At 43.7% G+C, this 27,854-nt stretch overlaps 1 long non-coding RNA gene across 2 annotated transcripts in view; it reads left to right on the forward strand.

The window, feature by feature from the left end:
- Positions 1-3,133: 3,133 nt before the first annotated feature.
- Positions 3,134-27,854, forward strand: part of LOC109280333 (uncharacterized) — a 143,715-nt gene continuing 118,994 nt past the window's right edge. For both annotated transcript variants that reach the window (XR_002086614.2, XR_009459050.1), the window contains exon 1: positions 3,134-3,615. This is a non-coding gene — a long non-coding RNA (uncharacterized LOC109280333). The remainder of the gene's footprint in view (positions 3,616-27,854) is intronic.

A 27,854-nucleotide genomic window follows, 5' to 3' on the forward strand; every position in this document is an offset into this window, starting at 1 on the left:
ACAACCTGGTGAGGGGTCTGTGGGTGCTGGACCACCTGGGTGACAGCGATCATCACCTGCTGGAATTCACCATCCAGCACAAGGTACCAAAGGCCTGCAGCAAGGCAGCAGCCCTGGACTTCAGGAGGCTGGACTTCAATGATGTAAGGAGAATAGTCGGGGAGGCACTGAGGTCCTGAAGGGGAGAGGTATCGGGTGTCCAAGAAGAGTGGTTCTTCTTTAGGAAGACGATCCTCCAAGCCCGAAGGGAGGTAATCCCAACACAGATCAAAGGGGGCAAGAGGGTGCAAAAGCCCCCTTGGCTCATCAAAAGCATATGGGAACGTCTCCTAGCCAAAAAGGAGGTATACATCCAATGGAAGGGAGGGGCCACCACAAGGGAGGACTATACCTCAGTTGCTCGGGGCTGTAGGGGGGTGGTCAGGAAAGCCAAGGCAGAGATGGAACTGGGACTAGCTACCCAGATCAAGGACAACAAGAAGTCCTTTTTTAAATACATAGGGGGTAAAAAGAAGGTACTGGGTAACGTGGGGCCGCTGCAAGACATGCTAGGAAATCTGGTCATCACACCAGATGACAAAGCTAACCTATTTAACAATTTCTTTGCCTCCATTTTCCTGAGCAGGGATCAGGTTACCCCCCCCCCCCACAACCACCACCACCGGAACCCCCATAGGCCCCAGGGAAGGCACACCCAGGCCTAGGGTCAGCGAGGATCTAGTCAGGGAACTTCTGGAGGGACTGGATGTATTTACATCAGCTGGTCCTGATGATCTGCACCTCAAAGTGCTGAGGGAATTAGTAGAGGTCATTGTGGGACCCCTGGGATGGCTTTACGAGCACTCGTGGTGCTCTGGTGTGGTGCCAGAGAACTGGAAAAGGGCCAATGTGGTTCCCATTTTCAAAAAAGGGAGGAAGAAGGACCCAGGAAACTATAGGTCAGTTAACCTTACCTCGATCCTGGGTAAGCTTTTTGAGAGAATTATCTTGGCGCATGTCCACAAGGGGCCAGCAGGGGAGATTATGCTTAGGGGCAACCAGCATGAGTTCATTAGAGTCAGGTCCTGTCAGACCAATTTGGTGACCTTGTATGATCAGGTTACAAAATCCTTAGATGCAGGGGTAGCAGTGGACGTAGTCTTTCTGGACTTTAGGAAGGCCTTCAACACTGTCTCTGACCCCATTCTCACTAAAAAAAATAGGGGACTGTGGCGTCAACACCTACACAGTCAAATGGGTCACTAACTGTCTGGAGGGCTGCATCCAGAGAGTGGTGGTGGATAGGTCTTATTCAACCTGGAGGGATGTGGGCAGTGGGGTTCTGCAGGGCTTGGTCCTCGGGCCCGCACTGTTCAACATATTCATCAGAGACTTGGACGAGTGGGTAAAAAGCACCCTGTTCAAATTTGCAGATGACACTAAGTTGTGGGGGGAAGTGGGCATGCTAGAAGGGAGGAATAGGCTGCAACTGGACCTAGATAGGTTACAGGGCTGGGTGGATGAGAACAGGATGGGTTTCAACACTGACAAGTGCAAGGCACTGCACCTGGGGAGGAGGAACCAGCAGCATACCTACAGGCTGGGGAACTCCCTCCTCATCAGTGCAGAGGCAGAAAAGGATCTTGGAGTTATTGTTGATGCCAAATTGAACATGGGCTGACAGTGTGGGGATGCAGTCAGGAAGGCCAACCACACCTTGTCATGCATCCACAGATGCATCTTAAGCAGGTCCAAGGAGGTGATCCTCCCCCTCTATGCAACACTGGTCGGGCCGCCGTTGGAGTACTGTGACCAGTTCTGGGTGCCGCACTTCAGGAGGGATGTGGACAACATGGAAAGGGTCCAGAGGAGGGCCACTTGCATGATCAGGGGTCAACAGGGCAGGCCCTATGAGGAGAGGCTTAGGGACCTGAACCTGTTCAGCCTCCACAAGAGAAGGCTGAGGGGGGATCTAGTGGCCATTTACAAACTAGTCAGAGGGGACCAGCAGGCATTGGGGGAGTCCCTGTTCCCCCAAGCACTACCAGGAGTGACAAGAAATAACGGTCACAAGCTGGCAGAGGGTAGATTCAGACTAGACATCAGGAGGCACTACTTCACTGTCAGGGTGGCTAGGATCTGGAACTAACTTCCAAGAGAAGTTGTGCTGGCTCCTACCCTGGGGATCTTTAAAAGGAGGCTAGATGAACACCTTGCTGGGGTCTTTTGACCCCAGTACTTTTTCCTGCCATGGTAGGGGGTTGGACTTGATCATCTACTCAGGTCCCTTCCAACCCTACCAACTATGAAACTATGAAACTGCTACCTTCTAAGATATATGCTAAGAGGGCCTCACTTTTTCCATCTCCTTCATCTTCAAGTATCTCTTCTCTTCCCTCTCCATTTTGCCATCACCTACTCACTCACTTTCCTCACTTATCCCATTTAGATTTGATTCTTGACTCTCTTCTATTCACAAATTCTTCTTTCATAGTTATAGCTTCCATGTTGTTATCCAATCCCAATCTATTAGTTAGCAACCTCTTGCCCTTGACTTTTGATTTTACCATCAACCGTAGACAAGCTGTTCCACAAAGCAGCCATCCATCCATCCACTTGATCTTTCAGTAACCACAGCTCCAGAGTTGCCAACTATTCATATATTTATGGATGGTTAGTAAAAAGAACGGTCTAACAGTACCTGGCTGTGAAGTCCATAAAAACAAATTGATTTGTCTGTAAAAATGAAGAAGCCCTGAGCTCATTTCAACATCCATCATACACATAAAACTACATTCAAGTGTCAATGCTGGACAGAGAGCATAGAACCACCATTTTGTGTCTAAGTGGCAGTGTTGCTTAGCAACCTTCAGTGAACTGTGTGTCAGGGCTTTCTAGATCACTGGAGCCTCTGTAGTTTCTTTTCCACCCTCATTCTAGCTATGTGCTGCCACTGCATATCTTGGCTGTCACCTGCCTATGAAGACTACTTAGTACTCACCTCATAGTCAAGCAGGGCTGTGTGGCTCTGAGTTATACAAGAGACAAGTGGTGTGGCTGGACAGACCCGTGCGGCTAGGAGAGGGGAAGCTGTGGTGGGTGGGGATGTAGGACAGGATGGGGGAGCAAGGATAGTGGGGAGTCCAATTGGCAGGTAGAATGGGGGGACAGCATAGTTCAGGGTGCAGCTTGAGGTGGGGTATCAGGTTGTGAGGAGAAGGGGACTCATGGTGTGGGAATAGCATGGTATAAAACTATTTCTACAGTCGAGCAAGACTACCAACCCCACTATTTTTTTACTGACAGTCTGCAACATTTTTACTGAACACTAAACTTTTTTACTATGTTTGATATTAAACCCCTTGTAACAGGGAACCCTAGCCCTGCTATCAGGAAGCAGGGTGGCTCCTTTAAATCCAGAACCTTCCAGGTGCAGCTTTCCAGCCAAACAGGAGTTGAGGATCGAGCCCTGCCACCTGGTCAGGTGACAGGAAGAGGAAGGCCAGAACCATATAAACCTCAAGTGGAGAAGGCCAAGGGGGCAGCGAAGAGGGAGACTCCCGATGACTACGGAGCAGTTGCGGCAGCCTTCTTGGGAAGAATGTGCCATGCTGTGAGACAGAAGCACAAGCCCATGTAAGTGGGAAATTTGTCTCTCTTATTGTTTTAATTTTTATTATATGGCCATAGGGGCTGATGGTTTACGTTTAATGTTAAATGCTGGTGGTTTGTGGCTGAGGCTGTAGGGGAGGAGGAGACCTTATTAACTCTGAGGTGCGCTGTGATAGAGTCCTCATGAAGCTCTGCTGCACTAGGGGTGCAGCACTAGGGCCACGAGCCCGGAGTCGCTTGAAGGGAAGATAGGAGCCTTGAAGCCTGGTCCTAGTGGGTGTACTTGGGTGAACGGCCCTAACTACAGAAAGAGGGGCAAAGCTGGAGTGGCTGAGGCCTCAACAGTCTGGTGCTGCAGGGACGCAGTGTAGAAGGGCCAGTAGTTCTGGTGTCATGGAGAGTATGGAATAGAGGACCTTGAGCCCGAGCAAGTTAGAGACCCAGAGCCTCAGAGTCGAGCCCTGCTTAGTGGGTTTTTGACTGACAGGTCTAGCTCTTGAGAGAGGGGGAAGCCCACAGTGGCTGAGAACCCAACATAAAGAAAGAGAAAATTATAAAACATCTGCAAGGCATGGGGTACCTCATGGGGAGGTAGAAGCGTGCATTTTGCCCTTAAGGCAACAGCTCATTCTATAGGTGGTGAGCCTAGATCCTGTCTGGTAACTTGTGGGTCAGCCTCCCGCCTTTTTAAAAACACCATGACATCAAGTTGTGAAAGGTGAGTAAAGGGCGGGGGGGGGGGGGGGGAGGGGAAGCTGATCCCCAGGGGAGGAAAATTCAGCAAGACTTGATGGGTGCACATGCACCGGCCTATAAAAAAATGCAGCTGAAGATGACACCCTGTCACACCCCTCAATTTGAATCCCACCCTTGTCACTACTATCAAGGGCCTGGCAGAATGGTTACATTTACATTAAGTGTGTACAGTATGTCACTAAAAACATGTGTTAATAAAAAGGTTTGCTTGTCAGTACAAAGTTTACAGATTGTATTTAAAAAAAGTATCTAAAAAATTGGTGGTTGGCAACCCTGCACATTTCCCTGCCTGACATATCAGAAAGAGACCCCTCTCTTTGAACACCATCTCAACAAAAGAAGAAGAATCCAGGGAAATGCAGACCAGTAAGCCTCACCTCAGTCCCCGGGAAAATCATGGAACAAGTCCTCAAGAATCCATTTTGAAGCACTTGGAGGAAAAGAAAGTGATCAGAAAATGTTAGCATGGATTCACCAATGGCAAGTCATATCTGACCAAATTGATTACCTTCTACGATGAGATGACTGGCCCTGTTGATGAGGAGAAAGCAGTGCACATGATATATCTTGACTTTAGCAAGACTTTTGATACAATCATCAACAGCATTTGGCAAGTACCTAAGGAAGTGCAGGTTGGATGAATGGACTGTAAGGTAGATAGAAAGCTGGCTGGATCATCAGGCTTGATGTCTACTTGGCAGTCAGTATCAAATGGAGTGCCCCAGGGGTCAATCCTGGGTTGTTTTTTTCCCCAGTACCTTCATTAACGATCTGGAAGATGGGATGGATTGTACCCTAAGCATCTTGTGGATTACACCAAGATGCGGGGTGTAGTAAGTATGCTGAGGGTATGGCTAGGATTCAGAGTGACCTAGACAAATTGGAAGATTGGGCCAAAAGAAATCTCATGAGGTTCAACAAGGACAAGAACAAAGTCCTGCATTTAGGATGAAAGAATCTTGTGCACTGATGCAGGCTGAGGGCTGACTGGCTGCAGCATCTCTGCAGGAAAAGACCTGGGGGTTACAGTAGACAATAAGTTGGATATGAGTTCAACAGTGTGCCCTTGTTGCCAAGAAGGCTAATGGTATACTGGGTTTCATTAGTAGAAGCATTACCAGCAGATTGAGGGAAGTAATTATTTCCCTCTATTCAGCACTGGTGAGGCCACATATGGAGTACTCTGTCCAGTTTTGGGCCCCACACTACAGAAAGGATGTGGATGAATTGGAGAGACTCCAGCAGAGGGCAAAAAAAATGATTCAGAGGTTGGGGCACATGACTTATGAGGAGAAGCTGAGGAAACTGGGCTTATTTAGTCTGCAGAAGAGAAGACTGAGAGGGGATTTGATAGCATCTTTTACCTACCTGATGGGTGGCTCCAAAGAGGATGGAGATAGACTGTTGTTAGTGATGGTAGATAATATAATAGAGCAAGGAACAATGGGTGCCTATACTTAAGTAGCAAGGTTGCTCCAATGTGCTGTAATTCCAATGTGTCAGAGAAGACTCAATTAATCGAGTCTGCTGGAGAATGGTAATTACCATGCTCCAGCAGACTGCAGTGTCTTGTACAGCAGCATCCCTGTGTTTAAAAATGGTGGTGGGGGAGCTTAAGTTAAAGCAACACTGCCACCATTTTTAAGCGCAGGGATGCTGATACACGAGACTTTGGATGCATTAATTACAGCAGCTTTTAGAGATGCTGTAGTTGAAGTGCTACCTCCCCAGCCCCCCCTCACACTCCCAGAGCATGTTTATAAATGCCCAATAGTCTCAAGTTGCAGCAAGGGAGATTTGGGTTGGATATTAGGAAATACTTTTTCACTAGGAGGGTGAAGCTCTGGAACTGGTTACCTAGAGAGGTGGTGGAATCTCCTTCCTTGGATGTTTTTAAGGCCTGACTCAAGAAAGGCCCGTGTGGAATGATCTAGTTGGGGATGGTCCTGCTTTGAGCAGGGGGTTGGACTAGATGACCTCCTGAGGTCCCTTTCAACCCTAATTTTTTCTATGATTCTGTATTCATTTCTTTCTATATTGCCTTACTCACACAATCCCTTCTGTTCTGTCCCTATAGAATAGTAAGTCTCTCAATATTTATTTCTGTTACTGGCTGTCTCCCTTTCCCAATTCATTCCTCTATCTCAGCTGTTGATTCTCTCCACTTTATTCTATCTTGTATCTGGCCTCATTCACCTGTTTCTCTCACCACAACATCTGCAAGGAGAATTAGACTAAAAATAACAGCCCCAGAATGGATCATATAAAGGTGAGGACAGGGCCATGCTACTGTATTTGCCAGTAGGGAGATACTGGGATTAGTATCAATTAATATTGATTAATATTAGCTAAAAACTAGCTAAACCACAATACACTGTTTTCCCAGACTGAGAGTGCGCATATTTAGAAGATGGTATACAGGTAGCCATAAGTACCATTTCTTCTGTCCTCTATTTATACTGGACAAATGAGAACACCAGGTTGTACTGAGATTTAAAACATTTTCAAAAGAACAAAAAAGAGAAATAATTCCAAAGGAGACAACTGGACATCATGTGGAAACAGGAAAAGTCATATGCTTTCATTATTTATCAAACACAGTAATTTGTGCTCTGTAATGTATTTATTATTGATGTCACCTTAATTTGGTGCAACAGTGATGGTAATACAGAAGATATGGCCCTTTTTATTTGAGAGTCTGTGTGGTTATAAACATTTGCTGCAGAAAGCAGATAATTTTAAAATGTTGACAGCTAAAGATAATATTGGTTAAAGTAGAAGTGCAGTAGGATGAGGGATGATGTTGCTACACAAAAGCTATATTTACCAGTTAAACTATAAGTGCTTTAACATGCCACCAAAAGGTCAGTCTCCAAGAGTAATGGATAAATTATTGGAGGAAAGTCTACATAAGTACTGCAGGGGGGGAGAGCAAGTTCATTCCCTCTCTATATAGTGTGTAAAGTAAAGATAAAGTAGTTCTTGGTAAAATGTAGTGAGGAAAAAGACAACATTTTTTTTAATATATATATAATAAAATTTGCTTTGTAACTAGAAAGGAATTTTGAAGTTACCTAAATGTTCTGCATTCTTTTAAACAATGTCCTTCTACCAACCTCTCTTCTTTGGCTCCAGTCAAAAGAAACAAAAGGAAAGAGAAAAAAAGAGGATAAGAAGGGTTTCCACCTTCTTTCCACAGATGATGATAGGGCTAGAATTACAGGATGGATGTTTCCTAGCTTATGCTTTAAAAAAAAAAGAAGAGAAATTGGAGTAGATGACTATTGTTTTTTCTCGTGTCTAGTCAAGCTGATTTCTCATTTTGAAGACCTACTTGTTTTTCATACTCTCATTTTCACAGGTTTGCTAGCCAAGTTTTAATGTGCTTAAAATGTCCAGTGTCCTGCCAGGCAGCAGGTGAACCTCCTATAATTCATTTGCATTGTTTTAATATGGAGCTCAAGTATGGCTTTAAGCTGTACTACTTGGCAGATGCTGAAGCGAAGAGTCCAACACTCCAGCAGGCAAGCATAGTGCCTCTTGGAGTATAAAAAACATACCTTTTATGTTTCATTTTGGAAGGGTGAAACTTGGGCTCTTTTTCAGAGAGGCCACCCTAAGAAATGGGATAAGAGGATGGGAAGTGGAGAGAAAACACCCATGGCCCCATCTTTAACAGATTACTTTGGGTAAACTTGCCATGCTGCTAAATGCTAGTCCTCAAGGCTAGGGACAGACAGTCAAAAAGCCTGAGCCTGAATTGATTCAATCTTTGCCGGTTAGTCTGACCTGTATAGATTGAACTGATTTTTTAAGTGGATAGACATTCACGTTTGATTCTGGAAATGCAGGCATATGCCTGTAGTGGCTCAGGCTAGAAGCCGGGGAAGGGGGGTGAGGGGGAGGGGGCACTACAGCAAGCCCTTCCTTCCCTTTCTTAGTGCTGAGCTAAGAGAAGGTGTAGCCAGGTTCACAGGATGCTATGATTAGGGAAGGGTTTAAATCCCCATCCTGACCTGCACTGTCCCCAGCCGAGGAATACCTGAAGGGGGAAGGGGAAGCAGCCCTTGCCAGGCATTTCCCCACTTACAGGTCAAGGGATAGGGAATGTTGCCAAACCCCAGCCCCTGACTAGCACTCTGTGGCAAAGTGGGGGAAGGAGGAGCTGCTTGTGCAGAGCACATGCATCTAGATTCCTCTCCCTGCTTCTCCATGTAGTCTGCAGCTGTGAACAGGAAGTGAATGGTACCAAAGCCTCTCAGAAGTGCCTGAGATGCCTGCACTTTGAGGGTTTAAAAGCAAGCCAGCAGGGAGTTTATTAGGACACAAAGCATATCAGCCCATCAAGCCCTACAAAAGAAAATAAAAACAGCTCTCTCATTAGTTTCAAGCTCTTCTTACCTGCAGGAGCATTGGCATTTGCAAGTCACTGGCTTCTGGCTGCAGCCCTGATTAGTTTCAGAAAGCCCTAAGCCAACACTGTTCTGTTTGTCCTCACTCCAGTGAAATTGGAGACACCTACATAGACACCTCTCAGCATTTGCTAGCATGAGGAGTGGGCATGACCAGATGCCGGCTGTGGACCCTGCCACTGTGGTCCCTGCTGTGGGAGAGGGGAGGGAGGGAGAGGAAGGGGAATCCTGGGAGCCGCTGCTGTGCCCCTGCCCAGCAGACCCCGGCTGCAGACCCTCACCCCCTTCTCAGCCGGAGCAGTGATAGTGTTCTTGCTAAGAAGGAGAGGGGCGGAGCCAGCCCTGCTCTCTGGAGCAGACACTACAGCTCAGCCCAGGGCTGAAAAGCATGCTGGGATGCTGAGGTATTCTGATTTAACTTAAACCATGAAGGGGTCTAAGACAGAAGTCCCATAAACCAGTTTCACACAAATCACTTAAGTCTGATACTGCATTCAGCCAGGTTTATCAGAAACCAGTTTCAGCCATTTTGTAACTGGTTTATGAGCACTGGACTTCTGTTCTGTTACAAGTTTAAACCAGTTTCAGATTACTTAAACCAGTTTATCTGTAACTTCTGTCCCTAACCCAATAGTCTTTAAGCACATGCCAGTGAGCTGAGGGTCAGTTCCTAAACAAACTTTGAAGTGCCTCTGCTTAATTATTGCAACATCTAAAATGTAGGCACCTTGTTCAAGAAGGTGGTCCTAACTGACAGGGCTTGATGCTTAGATTTTCTATTGAATGACTGGGTAGAGCTGAGCATTTTGCAAAGATCATGCACATTGCCTAGGCACTTGGAAGGCAGGTGTTTACAGCTATCCATTAGCAAATACTAAATACAGGACTGTGCCTGAACTCCTATTCCATTTTATAGCCTAGGCATCAGCCTCAAGGCTGCAACAGATGGGTTTCCATCAAGTTGGGTTCCAGATTGCTCAAAAAGGAGACCTACCTGAGACAGAATGTCAAGTTTACAGCGTTGCTGCCTTCAGTATAAAGCACAGCACCCCATGTTTACTCACTCTTGAACTTTGTACTGCTCCTTTGATCAATACATTCGTTGTCAGAAGTTTTTGACAGGAAATGAGGAATCTTCCCTACCCACTGCTTCTTACTCTGATGGGGTTCTAACCCATCCCACCTACTTCCCAGAAGAGTACCGTTCCCACCAGACTACAGGTTGTGTGGTGTCCTCCGTTTATTGAAGCTGGCCCACTGGGCAGCCAAGAATGTGAGCTTCATGAGGCCAGAAGCAAGTGGAATTTTGACTCTGTAGCAGAGCACTTTTGGCATTATCCTGGGTTCTAGTCCATGCAGCTAGAATTTTTCTGTATATTATGTTTGACAATGATTCTTAAAAACAGGAATAAGAAATGAATCAGAAATCCCCTTTCTAGCTAAACACCTTCCTCACAGTGCCAGTCACACACCCACTCAGTTGTTCTTCCTGTACCCCATTGATTTTTCACTTTTGGCTGCCTTTTGGGTCAGCTTCAAATGGAGCAGGTGGAGGATCCATCCTGGGCACTCCCCAGACTGCCCCATAACCTTGTGATCAGAGCACTCCCCTGGAAAGAGGGAAATGTGAGATGAATCCTCTCAGGTTAAAAGTGACTACAATTCAGTGTTCCCAGTTCCTTGGGAAGCACTTTTACCAAAAGTGGACATCCCAGCATCTGTTTTGTAATAAACTGCATGTATTTTCCCAGTACTAGGGGTATTCTGTGGCTGCCTGAGGAATTGAGGACAGGGGAGGAATTTAGGCTCTTGCCAGTCCTGATTTGAATTGCAATACAAGCCATGCAGGATCTAGGCACTTCAGACCTAGCCAAACTGGATAGCATCTAAAAATACAGAGTAACTCAAGGCTAGTTACCTGGGGAACTTTTCAAGCAGATGTATCTAATGAATCCAGTTGCTTAAGTTGTTTTGTGTCTGCTAAGCAGCATTGATTTGAATCTCTTTTTGTGACTCAGGCACTTAAATTCTGCTCAAGTTCTGTTTAGTTACATACAGGTTCAGTTTGGAGGAGCTGGGCCTCAAAGACTACAACTGCACATGGATGCTGCACAGGAATACAAGGTAGCAGAAGACTCCACATTCCCTCTTTTCCCATTGTGTACACACACAAAAACCAATACAATGTTGAAGTTAATGTACAGGCAAAATTGGAGGTGAGCTGGCTGAAGCAGCAGCAAAATGAAAACACTGCATAATATATATGTTCAATCAAAGCAAATGACAGATGCACAGTGGTTTTATCCCTTTAGCTTCCATTTAAACAAGTGAGAAGGTGACAGTTGAATAATAAGATACACAAAAAATACATGCTTAATTTGAACTTGCTCACACTATTCTACTTTATGGAAAGAGACTACTTCTGGCATAGTGAAAAACATAAAACACAAACAGCAGGCATTATGACAGATTTTTTTATTGATGTCCAGAGGATGATTCCATAATACATTTTTGTTGCTATAATTTTAAGGTTTTCAGAATTTATTTTCTATAACCTCTTTGATGTTCTGTATTATTCCAACAGCTTCCAGACAGCAGAACAAGAATTACTCAGAACAAATTTCACTGCCTTTAGATTTACAGTACAAAGAATCTGGCTATTATGCAGTGCTCTATCTGTCAAGCTGTAAATCATCTGTCTACTTTTTAAAATAAACACCATTCATTTTAAAGTTAGTCTGGAAAAGGGAAAGATGTAATCCCCTCATCAATCAGGGGCCTTATTTACAGACTGGCCTGAGAAATGTGTTTTAGGTTTTAATTTTGACAAAGTTTTGATGTTTGGTTTGTCTTTTGTTTGGTGTTGCAGTTCTGCTTCATTTCCTTGTGCAGACTATGAGTCTGATCCCTCCAACATTTTTTGCTTTGTGCAGTCATTTACCTCTGTGCAAAGTGGGTGTAAAACATTTGCACATCAGAGTAGTGACATCTTACTCCATGCTGCACAAATATAAGTGAGCACACAATTTGCAAAGTAGTAGAAAGTCAGACCCAGGAGTCCCTCTAAAAAAATTGAAGTTGGATGTGGAATTAAAGTTCCTTAGAGTCTGATGTCCCATAATACAGGATTATGGTTCTTATCTAGTCTTCATCTGTTACTTTTGTCTGAAGATTATTATGTTATTTGCATGATGCTGCTCCTGTTTGCTCAGTAATTTTCATACCATTCAGAAAGATGATTAGCTGTGTTAGTCTGAAGTCAGGCAGAAGGTAGGGTAATGTAGGACTTCAGTGATTAACTGGTTTGAAGCTCGCACGTGATAAAGTAGGCTGTTGCCTACTAAAGCTCATGCCTCTCTGAACCAGTCAGCCTATAAGGTTTCACCCTTGCCTACATTCTGTCATTACATTCGGTAATCTTTTGGCATTACATTATCCAAATACTGTAGAAGAAATAGTACTGATATTTGATGCTGATAATGTTTGGATCCAAACAACCAGTTGTGAGATTGTCAAAGGAAAGTCATGCTCAGCTCAGAAGACAGGAGAGCAGATGACTCTTCCAAAAAGCAGTTGTGATCTAGTGTTAGACAACACATTACATGGGTACCATAAGTAGGTCATTTATCCAGCTTCCTTATCAAGGCCAGTCAGCCTTGTTTCCAGCTGGGTTTTCAGCCAGTTTAGTTTATATAGGCCAGCCTTGTTGCCATGTTAAACAACATAAACAACAAGCAAAGCAAACTAAAACCTGCTGTCTTTCTTTAAACCTTGAGAGAAGCAACCTAGGCTCTGTGCTTCATACTGGAGCTCTTAACCCTCTCTGTGGTTTCATCCTTCATTTACTAGTTATCAGTTGCAGCCTGCTTCTGGCTTTGCAGCCAGGGAGACTGTTAACTGCTTACTACCTGAAGCTGGGTTTCAGCCCTGTGAAGGCTGAGAACCTACTTATAGGTATATTTACCAGTGTGTGAATCAGCAGAGTCTATTAGACTTATTTTGGTTAAAACAATCAAAGGAATGATTAGAACAAGGATGCTTTTCTTACTCTTCTCCGGAGCTCTGGATTCTCTGGGATCTTGGGCATCTCGTTGTCCGGGTTTTTTTGTTTTTTGTTTTTATTTACCTTCTTGTCTTCCCAATTCCTTGCTTATTATATTATTTCTATAGAGTTTCTCAGATGCCTTTGGTAAAGTCTCTGGAATAGCTACGTGAGCTGAAGTTCTTGGATGTGATGGATTTAAAGTTGGTTTTAACTTAATGTGAAAGTTCTCTTAGAGAAGCCCTAAATCAGATTTCTTAGCTGCTTCTCTTGGGGTGAATTCTTTACAAGTAGATCCAGTCTTCATAAAACAGGTCTCCCTGAACATTGAAGATTAATACACATCCTGGAGCAGTGAGATATGTGGTGTTTAAACCCCTCGTAAGGGAGATAGTTATATCTATGAAGCTGTACAAGTAAGTTAGGGTGAGGAGGGGCATACTCTGACTGACCTGTATGTGAAATTCTGTTTTTTTTTTAAACTACACCCAGACCATCACAAACATTTTGAGTATAACACACACACACACACACACACACACACACACACACTGGGTTGTGTATTGTTTGTGTGTGTGTGTGTGTGCATGTGAATGTGCATGTGTTTTTATATGGGCAAGATGTTCTGGACATGTGCTCAGCAAATGGTAAGCTGGGACCTGTACCTGGGGAAAATATGTACAACCCTCTGGCTTTGTTGGCCAGAGGAAGCAGAGGATGCTAGCAGATTGGGTGGGAGAAAGACTGAATTGTGTCCATCCCAGATTGGACAAGATTTAGGTGATATCATACCAGGTATATAAGAACAACTCACTAACAGTCTCTCCCCCCACCCCACCCCAGGGCTGCTGAGAGCTGCACAGCTACATTGGGAGCCAGAAAACCTGCTCCCCATGACAGGGGGTCTCCCCCACTCTTTGCTGGAGGGACAAACAAACACTATTTGAAGGGAGAGAAAGTCTGTTTTGGAGGTTGAGACTCCTATTTCCTCCCTTTTTCTTTTCTTTTTCTTAAGCAGGTTAATGCCATGGGGTATTAATCACTGAAGCAAACTGCCCAGGAGTGGGTCCTGGCAGTTACTGGCTACACTGGCCTTAAGTGGGATTAACACCATGGAGGTACTAATCACTGGAGCAAACTGTCCAGGAATGGGTCCTGGCAGTTACTGACTACAGGGGCCTGGCCCCCTCTGATTTGTAATTGTATCATCTCAGCATGGGGTGTAGCTGAGACCGGATGTCCAGGCCACAGCCATAGGCCTGGGCCTTTTTTTCTGCTGTTTCTATAGCTATGGTGGTTCAGCCTAGCTGCATGGCTGAACGTCAGCTGTATGTTTGGACCTCAATGAAGTACTGGCATGGCTGATTTTTGCTGCCCAGGTCAGGCCCAGTAAGGTAGGCCTGACCTCTCCTTTGAAGTTTTCGTTTTGCAGTTTCTGCCCAGCAGAGCTGGGGTTAGGACTAGGAATTTAGGGGTGTGACATGCTTTGTGGGAATCACCCTATAGTGTTGCAGGAAGCAACGAGGGGTCCCTTGCAATGCAGAAGGACTCACACTCTCTAGCAGCTTCCAGCACCCCAGTGAACCCAAGGCACCGCTCAAAGGACTCTCCAGTGAAGCCTGCCTCTCCAGCCCATTGCTGAAGGGCAGGTGGCAGGGTGCAAGCCCCTGGAGCTGCCTTTTGGGTGAGCCCCAAGTCCCAGACAGCCTGGCATGCATGAAGCTTCCCAAGAGGGTGCAATCTACGAACTATGCCTTGTAGTAGGTACTGTAGTGTTTAAAATTACAGTTAGTGTTTTCCTTTGTTTTCTTTGCCTTTGAGATTCAGAATTTCATCATTCAAATAATGTCAACAAGCTCGATCAGTGGGTCAATTTAGTGGCAAAAATATTTTTTAAAATATTCAGCTTTCAAAAGAATAGCTGTCTGTTTTCTTAAAGGTTGTAATATTATGTTGGGGGAATGAATAATATATTTCATAAAAAAGGGACAAATGTGAAAAATTAGCCATATTCTGGGGGTGGGGATTATTTATTTATTTGTTTTTTTACAGGTGCCCTTTTCTATTGATGACAAAAATAAAACCTTTTGGTTTAAAAAAAAATCAATCAGGTCTGGGCTGAATAGCTCAGATTGTCCCCCATGGGGAAGAATCTGTTTCAGCCTTTCCAGAGGTTAGTAGACATGCATGTTGCTGATATGGCCAGTGTTTTCTGGAGATTAGTGGACATGTTCATGGGTGCACTGAACTCTGTTTTCTAACCTACTATATATATAATGTCTTAATCTCTTGGATCTAAAATTATGACACTTGATTAATATAGCATTCCTTTGGCCTAGAAATGTACCTGTCTGTGGTGCAAAACCACAAATGAAAGCCCATTATTAGATTGAGATTCATTCTAATGAGATCTGCAGTTATCATGGGCAGATGGAGCTGGACTTTATATTAAGAGAGAATGTGTTAGATTAGGAAGAATGAGATAGCTTAAATAAATCATTATTAGTGGTCTTGTTTGTTCATTGAAGAAATAAGAGGAAAATGGATCCCTACATTAATGGGGAAATGTAAATACTAGGTTAATGAAGAAAAAAACTGTGATTTCTTTTTAACAATTCCGAGCCTGTCCTACACTCCTTCAGTGCATTTGCATTACTTACACAAACAATATGTGCCAAAATAATTTTTTTCTGTTTTGTTTTATTATCTACTACTTAATTTTATCTTCTCTTTTATATCATCATATACAGTGATCTGTTTTAATTTATTGTAGACCGGTAGAATGGATAATCTTATTTATATTTTTTAGCAACAGAAATTAAATAAATTAAATAAATGATATATATGTATATATTTATTGTTCATTGTATGCTATTGTTTTGATGGAAGCTGTAAATAAACTACTATTACTGCACTTGAAAGAAGAAAAAGTTTATGCAACAGGAGGAAAACGCAAAATAGCAAAAGCAATTCTACAAATGGTAAATTTCCACAGTGGGAAATTCATAAAATATTGGTATAAAAATGCAATTGCTGACATGCCAATTATTTTATTCTATATCTTTATACTTGGTCTACATATCTATGCTTCTAGGCATAAATAAAAGGAAAAGTGTCCCTAAATATAATTGCATTCTAATGTAAAACAGTAATGGACTTTTGTTTCCATGTGCAAGAAAGCATCTTTCTTCATGGGGGAATATAGATTGCAATTTGTATTTATAGATTATGTATTTACAACTTTAAAACAGCTGATACATCTCTTCTTCAAGATGACAGTAAAAGTTTCACATATCTATTAATGGATTTAAGCAGTTTTGTAGAAGTGATGTTATAAAAATATTCATTAACATTAATGGAGAATGCTACATCAGAACAGCAGAGACTTGAATGTAAAATGTTATAAACATTCAGAGAAAGCAAGCATGCCAGGTTTAAAGGACAGACATTACACATAAACTGGTTTAAGTGATCAGAAACTGGTTTAAAACTGTAACAGAATAGATGTTCAGCTGAAACCTGGTTGAATGTAGTATCAGACTTAACTGCTTTGGCTCAAACCAGTTGATGCAATGTCTGTCCCAGACCCCTTGCTAGTTTAAGATAAACCAGACTCCCCTAGCATCCCAGCATTTAATGTAAATATGATTATTATATAAGGAATTATTACAAATGTTTTTCTTTAAATAAACATTCTGTGCATGTCTCTGGTGGATTTAATTGCGACATTATGTGAGCTGTGAGACTTCTAAGTTTAGTATTTCAACCTTTATATATCAATCTTCCTGATCTCATCAGGCTAACATAATTAAGGCATGAATGCCAGTTTCTGTAGTCAGAAGACCATAAAGGGGATGGTGTGGGTAGCATCCAGTCTCTGCTACCTTTTATTTCCTAGCCTACCTGAGCAAGTGGAGCCAACTTGGGGCAGCCTTTGCATTTGGTGCCAGTTTGGGGCAGCCTTTGCATTTGGTGTCATGCTTGTAGAGCCATAGCAAAAAAGACGCAAGTGCTCAGTTACTGTGTCACATAGTATGTCTAAAATAAAAATAATGGCTAAGAACAGATGTTCAGAAAGCCTGAGGTAGAAGCACGCTAAAAATTGGCCTTTACTCAAAGTGTCCTAGTTTAAGTTGGGAGTCAACAAAACAGGTTTTCATTGTTTAGTGGGATCAGAAGTTGCCTGCACTGGTGAAGGTCAGCAGCTTGAGGGCACCTTTGCTTGCCTCCCAGTGTGCCCTGTGGGCTCCCCAGGCTGTCAGAGACTCCTGAGCACAGCCAAACGGAGAAACCATCTTTGAGTGGCAAAGACAGGAATCACAGGGAATGACAGAGAAGCAGGGCTGAGAGGGATCTCTGGGCCAGATTGGGGACACCTGGCAACCAGGATCCAAGATAGGGAGTCCATCTGCTGAGTGCCGGCAGGGACAGGCTGGGCATGGGCATGTCCCTAGAGTGGCCATGGGGGCTGGGGACTTCTGTCCTGCCTGGATCTGCCATAGATCAGGGGTGGAGAGGGCAGGATCACTCAAGGCCAGGCTGGACAGACACACACACATGCGCACACACAGATCTCTCTCTCTCTCTCTCTCTCTCTCTCTCTCTCTCTTTCTCTCTTACACACATACACACACACACTTCTCTGCCTGTCTTTCTGTGTCTCTCTCACACAAGCACACACACATGCAGACACATGCGCACACAGAGATCTCTCTCTCTCTTACACACACACACACACCTCTTTGTCTTACACACATACACCTCCAGATCTCTGTCTTACACGCATACACACCCCAGATCTCTCTCACACATACATGCCCACCAGATCTCTCTCATACATGTGTGTGCATGCATGTGTGCATGCATGCACAAACACACACACACACACACACACACACACACCTGCCCCTCCACAGCCTCACTCCCCCCACAGAGCCAGCGGCAGCAGCAGAGTCATGCCATGGCCCTACTGGGCTCCATGCACACAGGACACAGCAGCCCACTGATGCTTGCTGATGCTGCCTACCATATCCTGCTGCCACCACCAGCCAAGGGGCCCAGCCCATCTGTCTGTGGAGCATGCCTGCCCTGCAAGGGACATTGCATAATGATAGAAAAAGAGAGATACAGATAGTCCTTTACCCTCCCACCTGCCTGCCTGTGGCTGACAGCTCGGAGCAGCTGAGTGAGCTGAGTTCCAGCGTGCCTTCATGTTAAGGGTGCAGGGAGCATGGGAGCCCGTCATGTCACCTGGGATGCTGCTGGAATGTGACCTATCTTGACTTGCGGTGGGATCTGATACAGATGTTGGATAAAGCACTCTAATGTAAAGCACTTTTGTCTGATATCCATTCAGGGTTACATTTGAGTGGGATCCACCATTTTTAAAGCTTTCTGTATGCTGTTAACATCTGTTCAGTTACAGCTGTAGAGTGCTTTCTGTGTGCTTATTGCACAATAGTGTAATGCTGTACCTAGCCAGTAACACCTTTCTACCATCATGTATTGTAATAAATTTTCATCTCTGGGAGAGGAGGCTCTTTGCTCATATAAGAAAAATGTTTTCAAAGATACGTAAAATAGCCAATACTAGAAAATAGTTTAATTGAAGAAGGAATACTGTGATGATAATTTTGTTAAATAGATATCTCTTTACTAAAAATTGATCAGCAGCTCATTTCACATAATACAGGTAACTGAATAGCTGTCTGATTTCTTATCATCATGGCTGGCTTCATACAAATGATGAAATACTAGTTGATAGGGTACAGAAACTTCAGTTCCATGAACTTCTAGACCCTTGGAAATATTTTCTTTCAAGTGGTCTTTTTTAAATTATTGTGCTTATTTCTCTAGAACTTGGGCTTTTGAAATTGTTTCCTAATGTGATTACTTTGTCATTGATTTAAAAGGTTATGGGTTAATTGAGACTAACTCTTAGGCCTGTGCCGTTCACACATATATAATTTGTATTTTATTATGTTCCAATATTTGCATATTTTGACTTGACTACATTTGAAAAAATGCACACACAGTTCATTGTTTACTATTTATAATTGTTCAAGGCTGAAAGGTTTTCTCATTGCTTAAATAGGACATCCATTTAGCTTAATTAAACTTGTGCTTGAGGTAAGCTCTTGCTTATTAATGCTTGCTATAATCATAGCTTTTTATGTCCAAAGGGGTGCTCCAGAGGATAGCTTTGATCATCTGGTATTGGTTTTCTTTCTACCACAGGCAGAGTTCTTTGGTACACATCATGACATCAATGGTAGCTTTAAGTCAAATTTTAGGTGTGATACTGTAATTTATCTTTAATGGTCTCATGTGGTCATTAATCACGGACACTTTCAAAGTGCTTATCACTGGTGTGTAGTGACTATATTGACCATTCAAGTAAACTTTGCACCTACTGCTGCTTTGCAAGCCATTATACAGTGCAGGGCACTGAGTAACTCTTTCAAATGGACTCTTGATCTAAAACTGTTTTTGAGTTATGTGAAAAACTGAGAGAAGTAGCACATGGAATTGGGATGAGGGAATATGTACTTCCCATTTATGTGAGAGGATCAAGTTTCTGAAATTAGTGCTGTATGATATAATATAGACTCTGGAGAACAACTGAGAGGTCTTCTTTTGTAATCCTTCATGCCCAACACCTTGGAATATAGTGGGTGAAGTATACGTGCTTGTATGGTCTTTTCCTTTGCTGCTTAAATCCTTCTGTCCATTTGATTGAAAACAGCTTACAGACCATCCAACTCAAATATATGTAGCCTGTTACTCAAATATATGTAGCCTGTTAGTATTATGATGTATCTATCTCATAGGTATAACTTGGAGGGAGGGTGAATTTTGATATATGCATATTACTTTTAAAAAGGTTCCAAAGCAAAAGCTTCTTTAGTCATGGTGTTATAAATAAGAGATTCCAGAAAATAAAATCAAAGATAAGTGTGCAGCTTTTATTCATTCTGGAGCTTTTAATAGCACTAGCATGAATGTTTATCTCTATCTATGCTACTGAATATCAGCTGGCTTCTAGTTTTAAGGCTGACTTTTATTGTTAGTATCATTTCATTGGCTTCAGTCCTGCAATCACTTTTTCCCAGATTCCTAATGCTATTCATGTGTTGCTCCACTCAGTGCTGTAAGGCCTAAGTCAGGGCTATGCAACTTTGGCATAGCTGAGGCCCACAAATAATACCAGGGTGTGGCCCTGGTGCCACAAACTAGTGCAGTGCGAAGTTTTGGTAGCCAATTCGATTAGGAGGAGATTCGACTCAATTCAGCAGCTGAATCTAGAAATCTGAATTGAATAGGGAGACCGATTAATAGATCCAAATTGAATCAGAAACATCCAAATTGATTTGGAAAAGATTCAGAAAGATTCAGAGATTCAGAAGGCAGGCTTGCAGGAAACAGAAACCGGGAAGATGGAGGGAGAAGGAGGGGAAAGACTTGTTCTGATATTGACATCTGTAGCTGGCCAGTAACTATTATCTTTCCCTGAGTTCCCTTCTAATCACAGTGCTCTGGGGGAGGGACATAGAAACAACATATAAGGCTGTGTGTGAAGTGATCTATGTCTTTTGTGAGCTATGTCTCTCTTGGACTAGCAGTGTCTGAAAGGCTGTGATTTGCTATCTAGTCTCTTGGTAGCTAGTCTCTCTTCTGTGTTTTCCCTGACAGTGTGTCATCATTGTTCAGGAAAGCACAACATATATTACAGACACACACACACTTTGCAGCACACCAAACATTATGAAGCATGCTGGAAAGGCAGCTACCAGGTTTTCTGCCAGGGGAGGGAGAGGAGGCAGAGGGAGAGCTGTAAGCTTCCCTCCCCACCCCAAACATAGACACACCCTCTTTCCTGGCAGCGATGAGTCTTCTGCTGCTAGTGGGAGGCAGGAGGTGGGAGCACCTGCGCCACCTCCACTAGCACCAGTAATAACCACCAGCACCAGCATAACAGTTGCCACCTCAATTTTAGGTCCCAGAATGAGCCTTCCAGTGCCAGAGGAGGAGCTGGATCTGGAAGCAGAGAAGCTGAGTGTCATAGCTAAGAAAATTCTAGGGAAGGTGGGGGAATCTGAGTTTGTGCTCCATGCCCCTCAAAGTTCCCCTAGAGGCAGGTCTCTTCTGGAACGCACTTTGGAGGAGGTTGTGGGGGCAGGTGGTTCAGCTCCTCCTATTGTGCCTCTGCCTGGTGAGGAGGGGGATAAGGCAGGATCCCTACCCTCAACCCAGAAGTGGGTGGGTAGTGTAGTATGGGATCATTATGAGGTGGCAGGTGCTCCTAGGTATGCTACCTGCCAACAATGCCAAAAGTAGATCAGCTGGAGCAAGGAGGTGAAACACTTCACCACCATGGCAATGCTGCTACATCTCAAGTGGCAGCACCCACTTGCCCTTGTTCCTCCTCAGCCTGGTGTCAGTGAGAGCATGCCCAAAAAGAGTCCCGCTCTTGTTCCAAAGTCCCTGTCCCCATGAAGCAGAGGCAGATCACCCTGGACCAGTTGGGGAGAGGCAGAGAGCAAGGGGGGCACATTCCCAAGGGGAGAAAGGTCACCCAGAGCATTAGGGAGATGCTTTCTCTGCATGGCCAGCCCTTCTCCTTTGTTGAGCATCCAGGGTTCAGGCAGTTCATGGTGCTTGTGGCCTCATCCTACCAAGTGCCTGAATGTACAACCTTTGGCAGGACAGTGGTGCCCTTCCTGTATGAGGCATTAAGGGAGTACTTGAGGGAGGAGCTGCACAAAGCAGGGCTGCAGGTAGCTTTGTACTTCACCTCGGACATCTGGAGCATCCGGGGTGGAGATCATGCCTACCTCTACCTCACAGGGCACTGGTAAAATCAGTCAGGCCATTGGTGGGCTCTCCTTCAAGCGAAGGTGATGGATGAGTCCCACACATCAAGGGAAATCATGGTGACCATGAACTGTATAGTGCAGGGGTGGCTCATTGAGCAAGGCGAGCTCACCTATAGGTTCATGGTCACTGACAATGGGGCCAGTATAGTGAAGGTGGTGCATGATGCCAACTTTGTTGGCATCTGCTGTGTGGCACACAAATTCCACCTCATAATAGGGGACACCTTGGAGAGGGCAGCGCTCCGAGTGATGGTGCCTTCACTACTACTACCAGACAGCTCATTTCAAAATGCAGGAAGGTGGCAGGATACCTCCACCAGAGCATCAAGGGGGGCAAGATGCTGCGGGACAAAGAGGCAGAGCTGAGCATCCTGCTGCACAAAATCATGCAGGATGTGGAGACTCAGTGGAACTCCACATACCTGATGCGAGAAAGACTGGTTGAGCAACAGAAGGCCATCTATGAGATGACCTTGCTCAGGGAGATTGGGATCAGTGGCCCCATTAACAAAATGGAGCGGGATACCATCTCCCAGATCTTGGTGGTCCCCAAGCCATTCCTACCTATCTCGCCAAGGACATATAGCCACTGTACTGTGACCCCTTGACCTATTAGGTAACCAGGTGTGGCAGGATCTGGGTTTCCCCAAGCTCCACATGCAGATGGAGTAAGTGCCACCATCTTCACTCTGCACCTATTTGTTTTTTTTTTATTGCTTTCAGAACAATTTAATGCTCTTATCTCAGAGCTGGAGGTGGCAGGTAGTTTATCACCAGCCAGCAGAGGAAGAATATTTCCCTGCTGAACTCCCATAACAGGAAGAACTTGGAGGTATGGAGTGGGGCTGTAGAGAAGGAGGAGACCCCAGGTCCTGGGCATGACCTAAAACTACACCCTGCTAGGGTAGGGAAGCCTGGTGGGACTGCCAGTAGCTTGGCAGTCCCAGGAAATGCCAGGACCATGAACCTCCCTTGTGAAAGGTGGATAGGGGGTATCTGATAACTTCCAGCCACCTCACACATACACTGTCCTGGCTGAGGAAAACCCGGACCTGTAATATCTTTGAGAGGCTTGAGGCTTATTAGTTGCAGTGGAGTTGTGAGTGTGAGAACAAGCAGGCAGCTCATATCTGACCTGATGTACCCTTGACTGGTCCATGCTGGGGCCAGGATTCAAAGCGGGGTTGAAGAGCCAGGGGCCCACTGTGAGGAATGTCCAGAGTAAGAGGCTCAGGATTCCAACTTACTTGAAGGCAGGACCAGGGCTGAAAGGGGAGCCAAGGGTCCCAGAGAGGGGACCACAGCTGGAGAGGGTGAAGGATGCAATCTACATGGCATGGGCCACATTGTAGGGAAGGTATGGAGCCACAGAATGGATGTCACCCCAAGACATTAGGGGCCTAAATGGGCAGCCTCCTGCCTTGGTAACATCTGAATCAGTTTTCCATCAAGGCATGGCAGGAGAAAGAGGGGTGGGCGGTTGGCCCAGAAACAGGTGGGTGGGTCAAGATCTAACCGGCACTTGGAAGGTCCCCTGTTACAGGCTACCAACCCTGCTGCATTCATCCCACTCTGCCTTAACACACAAAAGGCAGACAAGGTTCTTTGGGTCAATCTGATATCTTTTATTAGGTCAACTAAATAGAGAAATATAGCAAGCTTTCCGGTTTAAAAACCCTTTGTCAGGCTGAGGAAGCATCTGTAGTTGGTGTGTGCTTTTCCTGGATGGAATGAGTAGTAAAGAAGCCAGAGACTGGTATGCATGCAAGAAAGCCAGTCAGTGAAAATGTAAATTGAGGCGTCAGGAGGTGAGAGACAGGCTGTGGGGGGATGTAGCATGTTAAAGTGGAGAGGTACCTGGGGAGTCAGATGTCAGGAAGGTTATAGTGTGTCATAAATCCAATGTCTATATTGAGTCCATGAGGTTTAGTATCTAGGAGGTTGATGAACTGAAGTTCATAGGCACATCTGTGAAAAGCGTTAATGGCAATTCCCTTGGAGGATCAGGACTGAGAGATTGGAGAATGAGTGGTTTTCTTGAGAGAAATGTGCCCCCACTGGTAATTGGGTTCTCTTGTCTTTAATAGATTTCCAGTGTGCATTCATTCTGGTGAACAGTTGTTGTTTGGTTTCTCCTATGTATTTTCCATCATGGCATTTGGTGCACTGAATGAGATATATAATGTTTCTGTAGGTACAGTTGTAAGATCCAGGAATGGTGATGGTTCTGTTGTGGGGTGTACTTATTCTGGGGGTACTGGAGATATGTTGGCAGGTTTTGCATTTCTTGTCATGTCATGGTCTGGATCCATTTTGTGTGTGTTTGTGCTGTAGGAAGTTTGCTTCTGGTGATGAGGTTAGTGAGGTTCAGTGCTTGTTTGAATTTACAAAACACGTTTCACTGATGAGCCTATGAGCTTCACTTCATCAGCCTTCAAGATCTTGTTCTGTGTGAGCAACACATGACCCCACCCCACCCCTTTCTACTGCATGTGGGCTGCATGTGCAGTGCACGGTCCTTTGGGCCCTGCTGCATGGGCAGCATTTGCCCACCTCCCATGACCCTAACTTCACACACAGTGATTGGGTGTGCGTAGCCCCTAATGGGTCTTCCCCTGCTGCATGGCAGTGGGAGAAGCAGCTGCAGGGGCTCACATGCCCCACAGTGATTTAATGATTATTCCTCAAGCTCCTGTTGTCTAGCACAGGTTGGACTCTTGTGAAACTGCATCTCATGTGGTACTCTGATGTTCCTTTTGGTGAAAAGATGCTCTTGTGCAGAATGTTTGATGAAGGACAGCCTATAAAAGAGAACTTTAGTCCCTTATATTATAACTCTCTTGACATTCTTAATGGCATTTCACATTCTTAATATTTCAGTTTTTGAGTCAAATATTTCAGGTTTTCAGATTCTTTGGTGTTCAGGTTTTCAACAAAAAGCTTGAAAATTGTGCATGTGAAAGGCACCTATCAAAGATAAAAATCACTTAGAAAACAACTAGTCACTAATGAATATTCTGAGTTTGTATTTTTATTTGTTCACCATCATTTTGCAATACTGTCTTCTGGGGTAAATCTACACTGTGATCTTTCTGAGCTTCCTAGTTATGCTGTTGATGGATTTCTATCTATTAATTTATTTTTCCCCAGGTAATTTGGAGTACTTGAATTGGACTTGTTTTTAAATGATAAAACCTTGAAAATAAAGTTCAGTATCATATCTGTCTTCTTACATGATAACAAATAAATATCAAATTTCAGACAACCCTCAGAGGACAGAGTGCCTTACTTAAACACAATATTGTAGCAGAAAATATGAGTATGTATGATCAGGGTATTGGCAAGACTTGTCAGGTAGAGAGGTGAGCTGCATTGTTAATGGGAGGAAGATGCAATAAAGAATGTTGTTCTGAAATTTCCCTAGTTAACACAGGGTAGTAAATTTAACTTTCTGCTGTATCCAGATTTCTTTCTGCTGTATCCAGATTTTTAAGTAGCTACAACTCTAATTTGGCACCTGAATAAGGGACCAGAATTCATCTCCCACATTCTTATTGTTCTCAGTGGTAATGTTTAAGTGTTCTGGCCACTAATTCGGGCACCTACATAAAAGTTAAGGGTGTGGGGTTTTTTGTTTTTTTGGGGCCAGGTTTTCAGGGAAGTTTTTTTTTATGGTGGGAGGGGGAATGTTATTCCATAGGGCTTAACACCAGGGCTTAGTGTTTTAAGTAGTGTTGTGTAAAGTGGACTGAAGTCAATAAGACTAAGGTAAAATAGTCTATCCAATCTGTAAACAGGTTTTCAGGAGCACACCTTTGGTTGCTAAGATGTATCATGTTCTGAGTTTCTCATACACCTACACATGCACACAATTTATTTTTTAAATGATATATTGAGAGCTGCTACTGGAAGGGACTGAATAGATTTCAGTTTTGATCAGTTTGAAAAATTTGTTTTCTTATGGGTTTTTTACAATTCTTAGTACAATGGAGCTCTGTACCTGATTGGGGTTGTTATAGATTACCATAATATAAATGATAAAAATCATGATGGAAGCAAATCTTGATATTTTTGTAGGTGCTTTAACAAATTCTGTGACATACCTACTTTACATACCTTTTCTATCTGTGTGCTGCACTTAAAATATTAAGAATCAATGGTACTATCTTCCTTAAAAGCAGTTATAATTAAATGTGATTATAAAAATAATGGGGCTAGCAGTCATTAAGATTGACTGCTACCTAAGATGTGTCCATAATGGTTTCAGCTCGGGTGAAATAGTCACTTTAATCTTAAAAAATAGTCACTTTGGGTGCCTATACACAAGCAGGGGGGCTGCTCCAACATGCTGCAATTCCAGCATGTCAGAGCAGACTAGATTAATTAAGTCTTCAAAACGGTAGCAGGGGCACTTTATCTAATGTTCATTTGATGAGCTTTAGACAAAGTGCCCAGAGCTCAAACTGGCCCCGGTGTGGTCCAGATTTTGCCAATGATCAACTGAATGTCAGGTTAAGGGACCATACCAAAGTCTGAGCACCAATGCGGATCTGATCCAGTTAATGAGCAGCTAATTGTCAGATAGAACCCTGCTGATCTGGTTTGAGCCTCAGTGCGGCTCCAATCCTGTCAATGATCAGCTGGACATCAGCTGGGACTGCACCAAGACTGGTTGGCAACTCTAGTGAGATCCTAACTCTGCCATATGTTCAGTTTAAGGCATGGTGGAAACCAGCCAGAAAATATTACACATTTTTGTGTAATATTTTTGTGATTGGCTTCCATTTTTGCAGTGGTATTAATTCCTTGAAAGTGTGGTTTTGTTGCTACTTAATATTCAATTAACTGATTAATTGCATCTTAAGTGTAATGTCTTTCAGGTACCTACCTGTCCTAGTTGTGAAGTTTGCACTTCTCTGCACTTCCAGTCTTAACAGTGAAGCCTCCCCTAAATATTAAATGCGTTTTGTCCCTTACTACTGGAGAGGAATTTTTGGCATTATCAAACACTTGGTAAATGTTTTGATTAACATCTTTTTTCTTCTTTCTTCTTCAATGCATACTTCAGAGTACTCTGTATCCTTTTTCCAGTGCTATGCACAAGGATTATTTCTGGAAGGAACACCACTTGGGAGGGTAATGTATGTTGCTGCACTGGGTGACTTGGCTCCCAGAGGCTCCGGGAGCAAGGGGGTTTCACCGAGGAAGCAAAGGGGTTTCACTGAGGAACCTCCCGCTCTGTTCTTAACATCATCAAGTCGTGGCGGATGAGTAAGAGAGGGGGATCCACTGCAGACATTGAAGCTTTGAGTGCCCATCAGACCCTCTGCAGGCACAATGTACATCATATATGTACCTGAATTAATTTTAACAGAGCCCTGAAGAACAGTATTATGATACCCAGAAGCTTGCCTGTGTCTATGCCAACCATGAAGTTGGTTCAATCACACGTAAGTCTTCTTGTATCTCCCATTCATTTTAGAATAATTTAAACTTATATAAACTTGCTGTTAAAAACAATGTACACATAAAATGGAAACTCCTTTAAGGATACTTCAGTCTTTTGAAATGCAGCCTTTAATTTCATTATGTGATATAGTATCATAGGAAGACAGAGCGGGAAGGGACCTCATGAAGTCGTCTTGCCCAAGCCTCTCAGGACATCCCTAACTAAACCATTCCAGTCGAGTTTCTGTCTAGCCTGCTCTTGAAATTCCACAACCTATCTAGGTAGCTTGTTCCAGTGCTTAACCACTTTCATAATGAGAAAGATTTCCTGATCTCTAATCTATATTTTGTCTGCAGAAATGTGAAGCTATTGCTTCTAATCCTATCCCCTGTGGCTGTAGAGAATAGTCTATCTCCATCCTCTTTATAACCCTTTTTCAGGAATTTGAAGACTATAACCAAATTCCCCCTCGGTGTTCTCTTCTGTAGACCAGGGGTTTTCAAGAGGTCTGTGGACTGTCTAAGGGGTCTGGAAAAGATGCCTATGTTCAATCAAAAGTATGTTAATACCCACACTTACAATTCAAAAGGGTTTGCATCTTTAGTCAAAATTGCCAAAGGGGTCTGCAAATGAAAGAAGGTTGAAAACCACTGCTACGGAGTAAATGATTCTAGTTCTTTCAGTCATTGCTCTTAATTCCATGTGTTAGGTGTCTAATAATTTGTGTT

Source organism: Alligator mississippiensis, chromosome 1 (assembly GCF_030867095.1).
Source record: "Alligator mississippiensis isolate rAllMis1 chromosome 1, rAllMis1, whole genome shotgun sequence".
NCBI classification, from domain to species: domain Eukaryota; kingdom Metazoa; phylum Chordata; order Crocodylia; family Alligatoridae; genus Alligator; species Alligator mississippiensis.